We start from the raw sequence: 12,724 nt of genomic DNA on the forward strand, positions 1-12,724 counted from the left end.
AAGTTTACACCTCCATTTACAAAATCTTCAATTTGCATCGAACATCATGAAATTGTATTGGAACTTTGGCTTGATCTATTGCCTTCAAGAGTTATGTTGAAGATGTTTTCAGTAAGATTTTCCACGTCAGAACTCTCTTCCGCATAAATTAAGTATAGAAAAAGCAAACATTAAAAATCATTCAATTATGAAAAGTTAAACAAAATAATTATGAAAAGAAATAAAATAATAATACTATACCATATAAAGATATATTACCTCCTTTTCCAAATAGCCAATCTCGTGTGCACAACAAAGCTTGAACTGTTTCTGGTAATAATGAACTACGATACTGATCTAGTACTCTACCCCCAATACTAAATGCAGATTCTGATGCAACAGTTGAAATGGGAATCGTTAACACATCTCGTGCTAACTGAGAAAGTATCGGATAATGAAAACACTCCATTTGCCACCAGGAAAGAACATCTATGTCTACTTTTCTATCTATTCTTTTATCCTCCAAATACTTCTGCAATTCATTTTTTTCAATCGAACTTGAACCATCATAATTATTATCAAAATCCTACATCATAAAAAAGCATGCATCATGTCAATTTCAAATATAATTTCAACACTTATTATAGTACTAATACTACATGCATTCAAATATATAAAGTAAATAAAAACAAACTTAGGTTACCTCAAAGATAACATCCACAGATTCTCTTTGATGAATAGGCACTGAATTCACTGCAGTATTTGAATTATCAAGATGTGAAAGTTTTTCCAAGTACACACCAAAGAGATCATTCAATTTGTCATCAACCTTTGCAAATTCAACCGAATTCACACCATGAAGCTTTGTGTAAGCCCAATCCACAAAATGCAATTTATAACGAGGGTCTAAGATGATTGCAATTGCCAAAATCAAACTATACTCAGACCAATACTTCTCAAACTTCATGTACATGTAAGTCCCCATCTTCTTCATGAAGGTTTCAGAGTCATTCATGGCTGCCTTAATTTGAAGTTGGATTACAAAGACCTTAGGGAAGAACAAATTTGATGTGGGGTACTTTGTCCCAGAGAATAAGCAAGTAACCTCGTAAAAGTACCCCAAAAACTTGGAAATCTTCATTATTTTATCCCACTCTTCAGAAGATGGACAACTAGTAAAATTGGAATCACTCAACCCTAAATGAATCAAAGCATATCGATAGAAAATTGCACTATCTAGCATAATATAGGTTGAGTTCCATCTAGTAGGGACATCTTGTCTCAACCCTCTCCTACTATCCAATATCCCTACTTGTCTAACACATTCACAAAACTTTAGTTTCCTAGCCTCAAAGCCCTTTATATACTTGATGCATTCACGAATTTTTATCACCGAAGAATCAATTTCTTTAAGTCCATCTTGAACTATCAAATTCAAGACATGAGCACAATAACGCACATGAAAGAAGTCACCATTCATCACGAGAAGACTTCTAAGATTCAATTGATTGTTCAAAATGCTAACAAAAGAAATATTTGAAGAAGCATTATCCAAAGTAATAGAAAATAACTTCTTCTCAATCCCCCACTCAGTCACCAATGCATTAATTTTCTCAGATAATGCAACACCATTATGAGGAGGAGGCATGTGACAAAAACTTAAAATTCTCTTATGCAATTTCCAATCTTTGTCTACAAAGTGAGCAGTAAGAGCAAGATACCCATCAGTGCATTGCGAGGTCCACAAGTCTGATGTCAAACAAATTCTACCTTCAACCGAGGCTAACAAATTATGAAGCCTTTGTTTTTCATTTTTGAACATCCTCAACGCACAAGCTTTAATTGTATTTCTACATGGTAATTTAATATCAGGAGATATATATGCAAATAAAGCCCTAATTCCCTCGTACTCAGAAAAACTAAAGGGAAGATTATGCTTGATTATGGCCTCTACCAATAACCCAAGGAATACCACAAGATCAAAGTTTTGGGAACAAAACTCAGACACCGACAATACTCCACTAGTCTGTCCAGGGCATGTTTTCAAATGTCTATTCATATTACCCGTCTCATGATGACTATCATCTATTACCAGTTTCTTACAATCTTTGCATTGAGCTCGACTTTTACCATCTTCAAAAACAGTAGTCAATTTGTTGAAAGTTTTCCAAACAGGAGACCTGAGTGTTCGCTTACCTAATTTGATCACTCTAGCCTTTTTCTTTGCCGGACTTGTATTTGTATCTTCTGTATTTTCACTTCCATGATCAGGTTGCATTCCCATTGTCACTTCCACTGACCCTCCATCACTAAGATTCGTAAAATCTTGCTCTAAAGCATCCATTGCTTCAACCTTCAAGAAAGAAAAACAAAATTTTAAAATCTTGCTCATACCAATTTCATATCATATCCATTTCAAATTCACATATCCATTTCAATTTCACATATATAAGTTATAACTGCACATATATAAGTTATAACTGCACTGTGCAGTGTGCTATAACTGCACTGTGCAGTGTGCTATAACTGCACTGTGCAGTGTGCACATATATAAGTTATAACTGCACAATTTCATATCGTACGCATTTTGCTTTTCAAAGCAAAGAATTCACCCTTTTAAAAGCACATATATTCTGTTAAAACCAGAAAAGCTTCAAACAAAATGAGCAACAGATAGTTCGACGCACGCTTGTTTCAGGAAGAGTTTTCTTATCGAATTCAAAGGTAACAATAGCTTTATAAAGCCTTACAAAGTAGCTGAAGATAAACGCAACAACCCACGATATTCTAGCTCCTAGGATCGTGGTATTTGACTAAGCTTGAAACTGAAACGTGAAACAAATCTGTTCCATAAAAACAGGAATTATTAACGGCTACTTAAACCACTACGTAAGTAGCCCTAGAAACAAGGAAACCTAAACCCTAGCTGCGAGTAAACCCTAGCTTTAACATATTCACATTCTCCCCACCCTAAGAAAAATTACTGCACTTTTGCCCAAGGAAAAAAAAAACTTACTTCACATATTCAGAGAACAAACTCCACAAAAACAGAGTAATCAATGGATATTCTATAAAACCCAGACAGCAATTAGCAGGGAGATCCCCGTTCACATTAGAAAACAATTAACTAAAAGTGGATATTTAGTCAAAGCTTTTCATAACCCTTTTATGGTGTAATCAAATAAATAATAATATAACAATTTATACAAAATTTAACCCAAATCCCATTTCCCACAATTCGATTCCAAGAACAAAAAAAGAGACCATAATTTAACAAAACAAACAAAAAGAAAGCACCTTCAAAACGGCAGGCTTCTCAGACAAACAAAGGGCGAAACATGCATTAATTCAGAAACATGCATTAATTCAGAGTGACTGAGGGCGAAACATGCATTAATTCAGAAACATGCATTCAACTAGTAAGCAAACAGAGGGCGAAACAAATAGTCTGCACTCAAACAGAGGGCGAAACATGCATTCAAATAGTCTGCACTCAGTCTCAAATAGTAAGCAAACAGAGGGCGAAACATGCATTAATTCAGAAACATGAATTTCAAAATCCCTAATTCAGAAGCATGAATTTCAAAATCCCTAATTCAGAAACATGAATTTCAGAAATTTCGAATTCCAAAAGCCCTAATTCAGAGTCCCTATTCATAAATCCCTAATTCATAAACTTCAATTTCAGAAATTCCTAATTCCAAAAGCCCCAATTTAGAAACCCTAATTTAAGAAATTTCGAATTCCAAAAGCCCAAATTCAGAGTCCCTATTCAAAATCCCTAATTCAGAAACTTCAATTTCAGAAATTCCTAATTCCAAAAGCCCCAATTTAGAAACCCTAATTTAAGAAATTCCTAATTCGACAAGCCCTAATTCAGAAACCCTTGAGTTTATTGCAGGAATTTCTTACCTTGTTGTGCAGTGAGGAGGAGCCGAGGAGGGCAGACTAAAGAGTGAGTGAGGAGGGTGACAGAGTGGGTGAACCCGTGAGGAGTGACTGAGTGAGGAGGAGGGTGACAGTCTGGGACCTGGGTGAGGTCGAGACTCGAGGACGACGAGGAGAGTGAGGTCACTGATCTGAGACTGAGGTGAGGTGAGAGGGCCCGTGAGGCGCCGCGTCCGCGTGACGGCGTGAGGTCTCGGATAGTCGAAGACGAAGTCGATCGAGGATTCAAGTATTTTCGAGAGAGAGAGAGAGACAGACAGTGAGACAGAGACTGAGTGAGTGTTTGATTGAGCTGAGTTAATGAGAGTGTTGATTACCTACACAATGGACGGCTGAGATTAAATCTCAGCCGATCCAATGGTTATCAATTTTTTAAATTTAATAATATATATATATATATATATATATAATTATGAAATGGACGGCTGAGATTTAATCTCAGCCGATCCAATGCTCATCAATTTTTAAATTTAATTTAATATATATATATATATAATTTTTATAATTTTTACTTTTTAGGGATATAAAATTATTAAATTAATGTATATAATTATTAATATTATAGTTGATTCATACTTTTATTAAGTATATAAATTATAACATATCCACATCCACTAGTGTAAATATTTTAATTGAAGATCGAATTCATTCATTGTATTCATATAGGGTCAAGGAGTGTAGTTATAAAAAATCATCAAAATCGGAGTTAAAATAACCGTTAAATCGTGATTTTTCGTTTATAACCGTTGAAAAGCTTTGTCCCGTTACTTGATCTCTGAATGTTTTTTTTTTTTTGTGATTTTTTGCTGATGTGATCTCCAAGCATATACAAACAAGGTTTGACGGTTTGGATCGTTGAAATTAGTTTTGGAGAATTCGTAAAACGATAGATTGATTAACACTTAGAGTTTATTTATACTTTTATTAAGTATAACATAAGATTTTGTGGTATCCACTTGTGTAAATATTTTAAATTGAAAATCGAATTCATTCATTGTATTCATATAGGGTCAAGGAGTGTAGTTATAAAAAAATCATCAAAATCGGAGTTAAAATAACTGTTAAATCGTGATTTTTCGTTTATAACCGTTGAAAAGCTTTGTCCCGTTACTTGATCTCTGAATGTTTTTTTTTTGTGATTTTTTGCTGATGTGATCTCCAAGCATATACAAACAATTTGACGGTTTGGATCGTTGAAATTAGTTTTGGAGAATTCGTAAAACGATAGATTGACTAACACTTAAAGTTTATTTATACTTTTATTAAGTATAACATAAGATTTTGTGGTATCCACTAGTGTAAATATTTTAAATTGAAGATCGAATTCATTCATTGTATTCATATAGGGTCAAGGAGTGTAGTTATAAAAAATCATCAAAATCGGAGTTAAAATAACCGTTAAATCGTGATTTTTCGTTTATAACCGTTGAAAAGCTTTGTCCCGTTACTTGATCTCTGAATGTTTTTTTTTTGTGATTTTTTTCTGATGTGATCTCCAAGCATATACAAACAATTTTGACGGTTTGGATCGTTGAAATTAGTTTTGGAGAATTCATAAAACGATAGATTGACTAACACTTAGAGTTTATTTATACTTTTATTAAGTATAACATAAGATTTTGTGGTATCCACTTGTGTAAATATTTTAAATTGAAGATTGAATTCATTCATTGTATTCATATAGGGTCAAGGAGTGTAGTTATAAAAAATCATCAAAATCGGAGTTAAAATAACCGTTAAATCGTGATTTTTCGTTTATAACCGTTGAAAAGCTTTGTCCCGTTACTTGATCTCTGAATGTTTTTTTTTTTGTGATTTTTTGCTGATGTGATCTCCAAGCATATACAAACAATTTTGACGGTTTGGATCATTGAAATTAGTTTTGGAGAATGCGTAAAACGATAGATTGACTAACACTTAGAGTTTATTTATACTTTTATGAAGTATAACATAAGATTTTGTGGTATCCACTTGTGTAAATATTTTAAATTGAAGATCGAATTCATTCATTGTATTCATATAGGGTCAAGGAGTGTAGTTATAAAAAATCATCAAAATCGGAGTTAAAATAACCGTTAAATCGTGATTTTTCGTTTATAACCATTGAAAAGCTTTGTCCCGTTACTTGATCTCTGAATGTTTTTTTTTTGTGATTTTTTGCTGATGTGATCTCCAAGCATATGCAAACAATTTTGACGGTTTGGATCGTTAAAATTAGTTTTGGAGAATTCGTAAAACGATAGATTGACTAACACTTAGAGTTTATTTATACTTAGATTCACCACTTCTATTAATTTTCATTTTTCCCTCTCTTTTTTGTTTCCTTTTCAAATTTTTCTTATCATTTTCACTTTTCCCTCCAACATCTTTCCCTAATTGAATTCCCTCACTTTTTTGTTTTATTTTCAACTTTTCTTAACATTTTCATTTTCCCTCCATTTTTTTTCTTTCAAAAAGGGCGGCAAGTTGGCAAATGGCAATGGCAAGAAATTGATTATTGAAATTTGAGAATGGAAACAAATCACATCTGAGTCCTGACGCATCAAATTTCAATGGATGCAAAATCATGCAAATATGCAATGCATGATCATTGATCATGCATATTAAATTATTAATTAATAATTATTATAGTTTTTATAAAATTTAATATATATATATATATATATATATATATAATTAGTATAGATAGACTTAATATTTTGGGGGTATAATTATTATAGTATATATAATTATTATAATTATTATAAATTTTATAGTTAATTTAATATATATATATATATATATATATATTTATTATAATTTTTAGGGGTATAAAATTGTAAAATTAATGTATATAATTATTACAGTATTTTTTTAGGGTTATAAAATTATAAAAATAATATTCTGCTTATCGTGTATCGTGGTTACCCACGTGTATACCCGACCCAACCCGTTATCTTAACAGGTGCTTATCGGGTTACCCGATAAGACCCGATTCGTTATCGTGTTGACCCAAACACCTGTTAATTTCGTGTCGTGTCGTGTCGAGTTATCGGGTCGTGTCAGAAATTGCCAGGCCTAATCCCAATAACAAGCAAAGCAAGCTGCATGCTTGCTTTCATGTCATGGGCCAAAACAAAAAGAACCCCAAGTGGGGTGGCAGGAAAAATTAGCCCAGCTTCAGGCTGGCTACAGGCCGAGAGGGCAACTAGCCCAGGCAATAAAGAAAAAAAAAACGTGAAGCCTAAGTGGGCTAAGCCTGGACAAGGCCCAAAAAGGGTGTGGTTGATTCAGGGCACCCCAGCTACACTGGGTGTGTGGTATCGCCGGGGAAGAAGGTGGCGCCGTCTCGGCGGGGACGATATCAGTCCAAAACCAAGGTCGGAATCCATAAAACATCAACAAGAAATGATCGCGATGTCGGAGAAGTCCAAAAACTCGAAGATTCTTCGGGAATCTCTCAAATCCATTCGAAAAAATCTACCCACGAAGACGACTGCGGATCATCGAATTTTGTGAAAATAATCTGTCAGCATCACCTGGAAACATGGTGAATCCGGTGATGCAGGTGACAAAACGCTAAAAAAAGGCATCGTCTCGAACCTGGGAGTGGTTTTGGGCATCCGGGTTTTTGGGGCAGAGCCGGCTTGGCTTCTCTGACTTTGGTGCGAACGTGGCTACAAGCCACGACTCAACCGAGGTTTCCCTTTTTTTTTTTTTTTTTTTCAGATTTTAATTTTTTTTCTTTTTCGATTTCTAAGCTTTAAAAAAACCCTAATTGCTTCTTCTTTTTTTTTTCGATTCTTTGACTCACATATTCCACATAGTAAAAATTGCGTAATGCATGAAACGTATAAATATATATTGACAAATATATGAAACAGATACAATATATATATATATATATATATATGTTTTCATATAGCATGGGGAATATTTTCATATTTCACGGTTATTTTAAATATTTTCCTTTATTTTAAACGTACCTGACAGCTAGAAAACAAAAAAGCCTTTGAATTTGTAAAAGATCCATCTCGAAAAGCTAGAATTGCATCTCCAATGCGTTGTATCACGTTCAACACAGAAAAATTAAATTGCATCAATAGCATGTAGATCAATTCAATAAAATAATAAATTAATCATAAGAAGAATGATTAAAACGTAATACTCTCCTCATTGAAGCACAAACTCTCTTTAGTACAACGTCAAGAACGTGCTGATAATGTGTTGTAGGCATAATTTACTGAAAAACTATGGACGCCATAGAGAGAGGGGTGTGGCAATAGTAGAGAGAGATGTGTAATTGTGGGGTGTGCTCTATTCCACCCCATTGTGCCTTTATTTATAGTAGTAGGGAAGGTTAATTACTTAACCTTTTAGGATTACAACTCTAATAGAATAATATCTAACCCTATGAAATATCCCAAGATATCCCTAGATACATTAGGATTTATACAATCACATTCCTAATCTAATAGCACTGCAACATTTCTTTAATTTTTTTTTTCAATCCAGACACAAACTTACAACAAACAAAATAAATTAATCCCACAATTAACTAAAAAATATTTAACAAATAAAAAAAGAACATTAAATCAATTAGTTGAGAGAGAGGGGACATATGGGTGATGAGGTGGGTGAGAGAGAGAGAGAGAGGGAGAGAATTTTGCACAAGGAGAGAGCAGCATGGCTATGGGGAGGAAGAATAAAAGAAAGGAGAAGGAGAAAGAGAAGGCACATACCTTTTTAATGAATATGGTTTTATCCAACAAAATGATTTGTTGGGCAAAACTAAGAAGGTGTCGAGTAAACAAAGTGTTAGAGGTTTTGACAAGTCATTGCGGAGCTTTGCCCAATGGTTAACACACGAGGCCCAACAAAAGGGTTCAGCTGGCAAACTTCCTTAAGCCAACGGACTAAAATTTCGGGCAAATGCTAACATAGTATGTGCCAATATTTCCCCTCTGTGCCAAAACATTGCCTGGCGAATAATATTTTGCCTTGCAAAATTTTGCGGTCGTGCAAAGCCCTTGATAAAACTCGAAATGTTGACTAGGTTTATCTGACCACTTTTTTTTAATCATTTGGTAAAGTTTTTTGACCCGATAGAAAATGGTTCGTCCAACAAATATCCGTCAAGTAAATAGTAATTTCTCTGAGTAATGATGGTTATAATTTGAGTGATGCTAGAGAAATTATTTTTTTAGATCATATTTTGCATGTGTTGAAGTATTGATGATTTGATTTATTCTTTAAATCATAAAAAATGAAATTCAATCAATTCATCGTCATATTATGTGGTTTTCAAAATATAATCTTCCTAATATTTTCTTATTATAGTTGCACGTTTAAATTAGATGATGATGAATAATTCTTAATAGTAATTATAAAACAAAAAAAAAGAAGAAGAAAGTAGCCGTCTCCTCTTAATCTTACCAGGCAATGATATCATATTGGAGACATTGTCAAAGGTAAAATGCCATCAGACGCCCACAACAGGACGTGGTTTAATTTGGCCGCCTCCGGTACAAAAAGCACCAGCCAATAACTGCTACTAAACATGGAGACAAATGGTATGGTAGAGATTTTTGTATTTTTAAATTAGTGTTACTGTTTTATTTATTCCTTTTGAACTGCTCCCCCGAATTCCCACTTCATCATCTCTTAATCATACTATAGCTAGTTGTTTAATTGGAGCTTAATTAGCTTGGTTCAATTCAATGAATGGATAATTGATATTCTCTCGGTCTCTGTTTTTCATCTTGCATTCTTTCTCTAACTACTTTAAAATGATATTTGGAATTTGAGATGATAATAAGACAGTACGAGCAACAACTGCCTAGAGCAACGCTGATAAGTCTCGATTAATATGGAGGGTTATAACTATGGTGGCACTGGCAGATGATCGAGAACTTAACGTACTCTGACACATAATCGGTGTTTGACTGTTCTAATCCCTTTTCTTGAAGCAAAGAATGCACACTAAAGTAAGTTAGACACGGGATAATTAGCTCATCACCTCTAGATAGTTATGGAAACGAAGCAAACTAACAAATTAATCACATCATCAGTTTCCAATTATTAACCTGTCAATTAATAGGGTAGATAAAAGAGCTGACGTATATGATGTGTAGTAATTAAGAGAGCTCGTTTCTTAGAGCATATAATTTGCAGTGTGGTATTTAGGTTTGAAATTATTACATGAAGGTGTGAAAATTTAGACTTAGCATTCGTGTCGTGTTTCTCACGTTCGTGTTGTTTTCATGACATATCGATGTGGAGCCAAAAATAAACATAAGGCGACACGTTGATTTTTGAAAAAAATGACAAAGTCACCCCTGAGATATACCGGTTGTCCTACGCGCGAGCAATGGACAAGCAGCCAAGAGTGTCCAAAATAAGTAACAAATTCCAAATTATCTCATCCATCCTCATCTTAGGTAATTACTTCATAACCTACAAATTATTCCATATAAATGGAGATTAATTCCTAATTAATCCATTAATCACCAATTAAATCATCCATTTTCAGACACAAAATCTCTAAGGGCCGGCCACCTCCATTCCCTATATATATGATTTTATTTTCTCTAAAAAGCTAGTTCCACACTCTTGCAAAACTCCCAAAAACTCTCCAAACACTTTTTTCTCTAAATTCTAACTTTGGCATCAGAGGTTCTTCGGCCAAAGCCCCCCCAACCCATTCATCGTGGGCGCGTGAGGCTCTTGGCCTTGACCTAAGGTGTTCTTTGTTTTGTAGGTGCAATTTTGTCCAAGAACAAGGAGGAAGAAATTTGCATCCACAAATTGATGCTTTCATTGAGAGTTGAAATTCACACTCGTAGAAGACTCTCGCATAAAAAGGTTTTTTCTCTATTTTCTAGTCCACTTGTATTTTTCGTACGTTCTTATTATTAGAATTTTTTTATTTGTAAAGATTCTTTAATAAAACGAAAAAGAGAAATAAAATGGCTAGAAATTTAGAAAACTCCATGAGTAAAAATTCCAATATTCAAGAAATGGGACCGTGGCAATCCATGAGACTAAAGGTGATCCTAGGGGGAGCGACACCACCACCACAAGGTTCCACCACAGGAACCACCGTGGTGGCCACCCGCGGCGAGGTCCATGACACCACTACCACAGCCCGAGTCGTGCTATCCAAGGCTCATGGTACCAAGGCCATGACCCAAGCCATGTCACTCCAAGCCCAATGTGAGCCCGACGCGTTGCCAAGCAGAGCCCTAGCCTTGCACCCACGTGTGCCACACGCCGAGCAACCCACTTCCGTGGCCCAACCTGCTTCCACCGAGCAGTCTGCTCTCGTGGCCCAACCTGCTCCCGCTGAACAGTCTGCTCTCGTGGCCCAGCCTACTCCTGTGGTCCAGCTTGCTCCTACCCAACATCCTACTCCCGTGGCCCAGCCTGCTTTCGCAGCCCAGTCTGCTCCCATGGCCTTCCAAGCAACCCAAATCCGTCAAAGACTAGTTCAACCGTCCCGACTCCAAATTTTTGAACCGATGATCAAACCAGGAGCATTTTCACCATATTTTTCTACGGATTTGACATTTCCCAGCTCAAATCTTGTGCCCGGAGTCTACCATACTTCCACTGCTCAAGGAGAAACATTCCTTCCAAGCTCTTCCAATCCAAATGGCGAACAACATTTGTCTCGACAAGTCATAGAGTTGAAAAGCGCCCTAACACAACAGACGACCTTGGTGAACCAGCTCTTGCAACGCACCAAAATGCAACGTGTTCCAAACGAGGTATCTCAAAGAAGGACAAGGGCAGACGAAGGACCTCTCCAGCAACGTCCTGACAAACAATCTATCTCCTGCCGCCACAATCTATCTGAAGGTCCTTGTAGACGAATGACCTCTACAAGGCAAAGCGCAAGATTGGTTCTACACCCTGCCGCCACAATCTATCCGAAGTTTCGACGAACTTTGTTTGGTTTTTACCAAAGAATATTCATCCTACTGCTCGATCAAAAAGAAGTCCGACCATTTGTTTAACGTCAAGAAGAACCCAAAAGAGTCGTTTTGTGACTATATGAAGAGATTCAAAGCAGAGAAGGCAATGATAGTTGGATGCAATGACTCGATAGCTAGAGCAGCCTTCCAAAAAGGACTTTCAGTAGACCACCCGTTATTCGAAAAATTGATCATGAAAGAAGATCTAACTCTAGTAGACTCTTTCGCTCTGGCAAAGAAGCATGCACTTTGGGACGAGGCACGCCAATGCACATGCAAGGACTTGAAGAAGTACTCGACATCACCTCCCTACTATCCAAACCGGAAGCAGTGGAGGACTGATTCACTTGTTTGACAGTATCTGAAGCAGTAATAAACTCTACCATCGTATGAGAAGAGCTAGGGGTCCAACTACCTGTATTCCACAGTTTAAAAGCTCTTCTTGATGTTATCAAAAGTTCAAAAACTAACTTTGGCGATCGTTGTTGCAACCCGAAAGCTTAAGTTTTAGCTTCAAACAAACACAGTCATCCTCATGACGCATTACTCCGCCCAATCCAAACGCGTGACGATAAAGGCGTAAACCCTGGCAGATGCAAAGTTTTCTGACGAACGCAACAACTCGGCCCAAAAGATAGGCTAAGGGCAGACGAACATTGGAATGACACACTCAGAAGCAAGTTTTGTCCTCGTTACCCCAAAAGATTCTACATAGGAACAACATGTACGGGTAGTTGATCACTACTTCCTACTGCGTGTCACACGGCCCTAGCCGACCCTTGCTCCATAATTTAACTCTAGAATGGTCCAATAACGGTAGTTGAGCATCTCTTGCTACGTGT

Source organism: Pyrus communis, chromosome 16 (genome assembly GCF_041283825.1).
Source record: "Pyrus communis isolate YQ-2024b chromosome 16, ASM4128382v1, whole genome shotgun sequence".
Taxonomy (NCBI): domain Eukaryota; kingdom Viridiplantae; phylum Streptophyta; class Magnoliopsida; order Rosales; family Rosaceae; genus Pyrus; species Pyrus communis.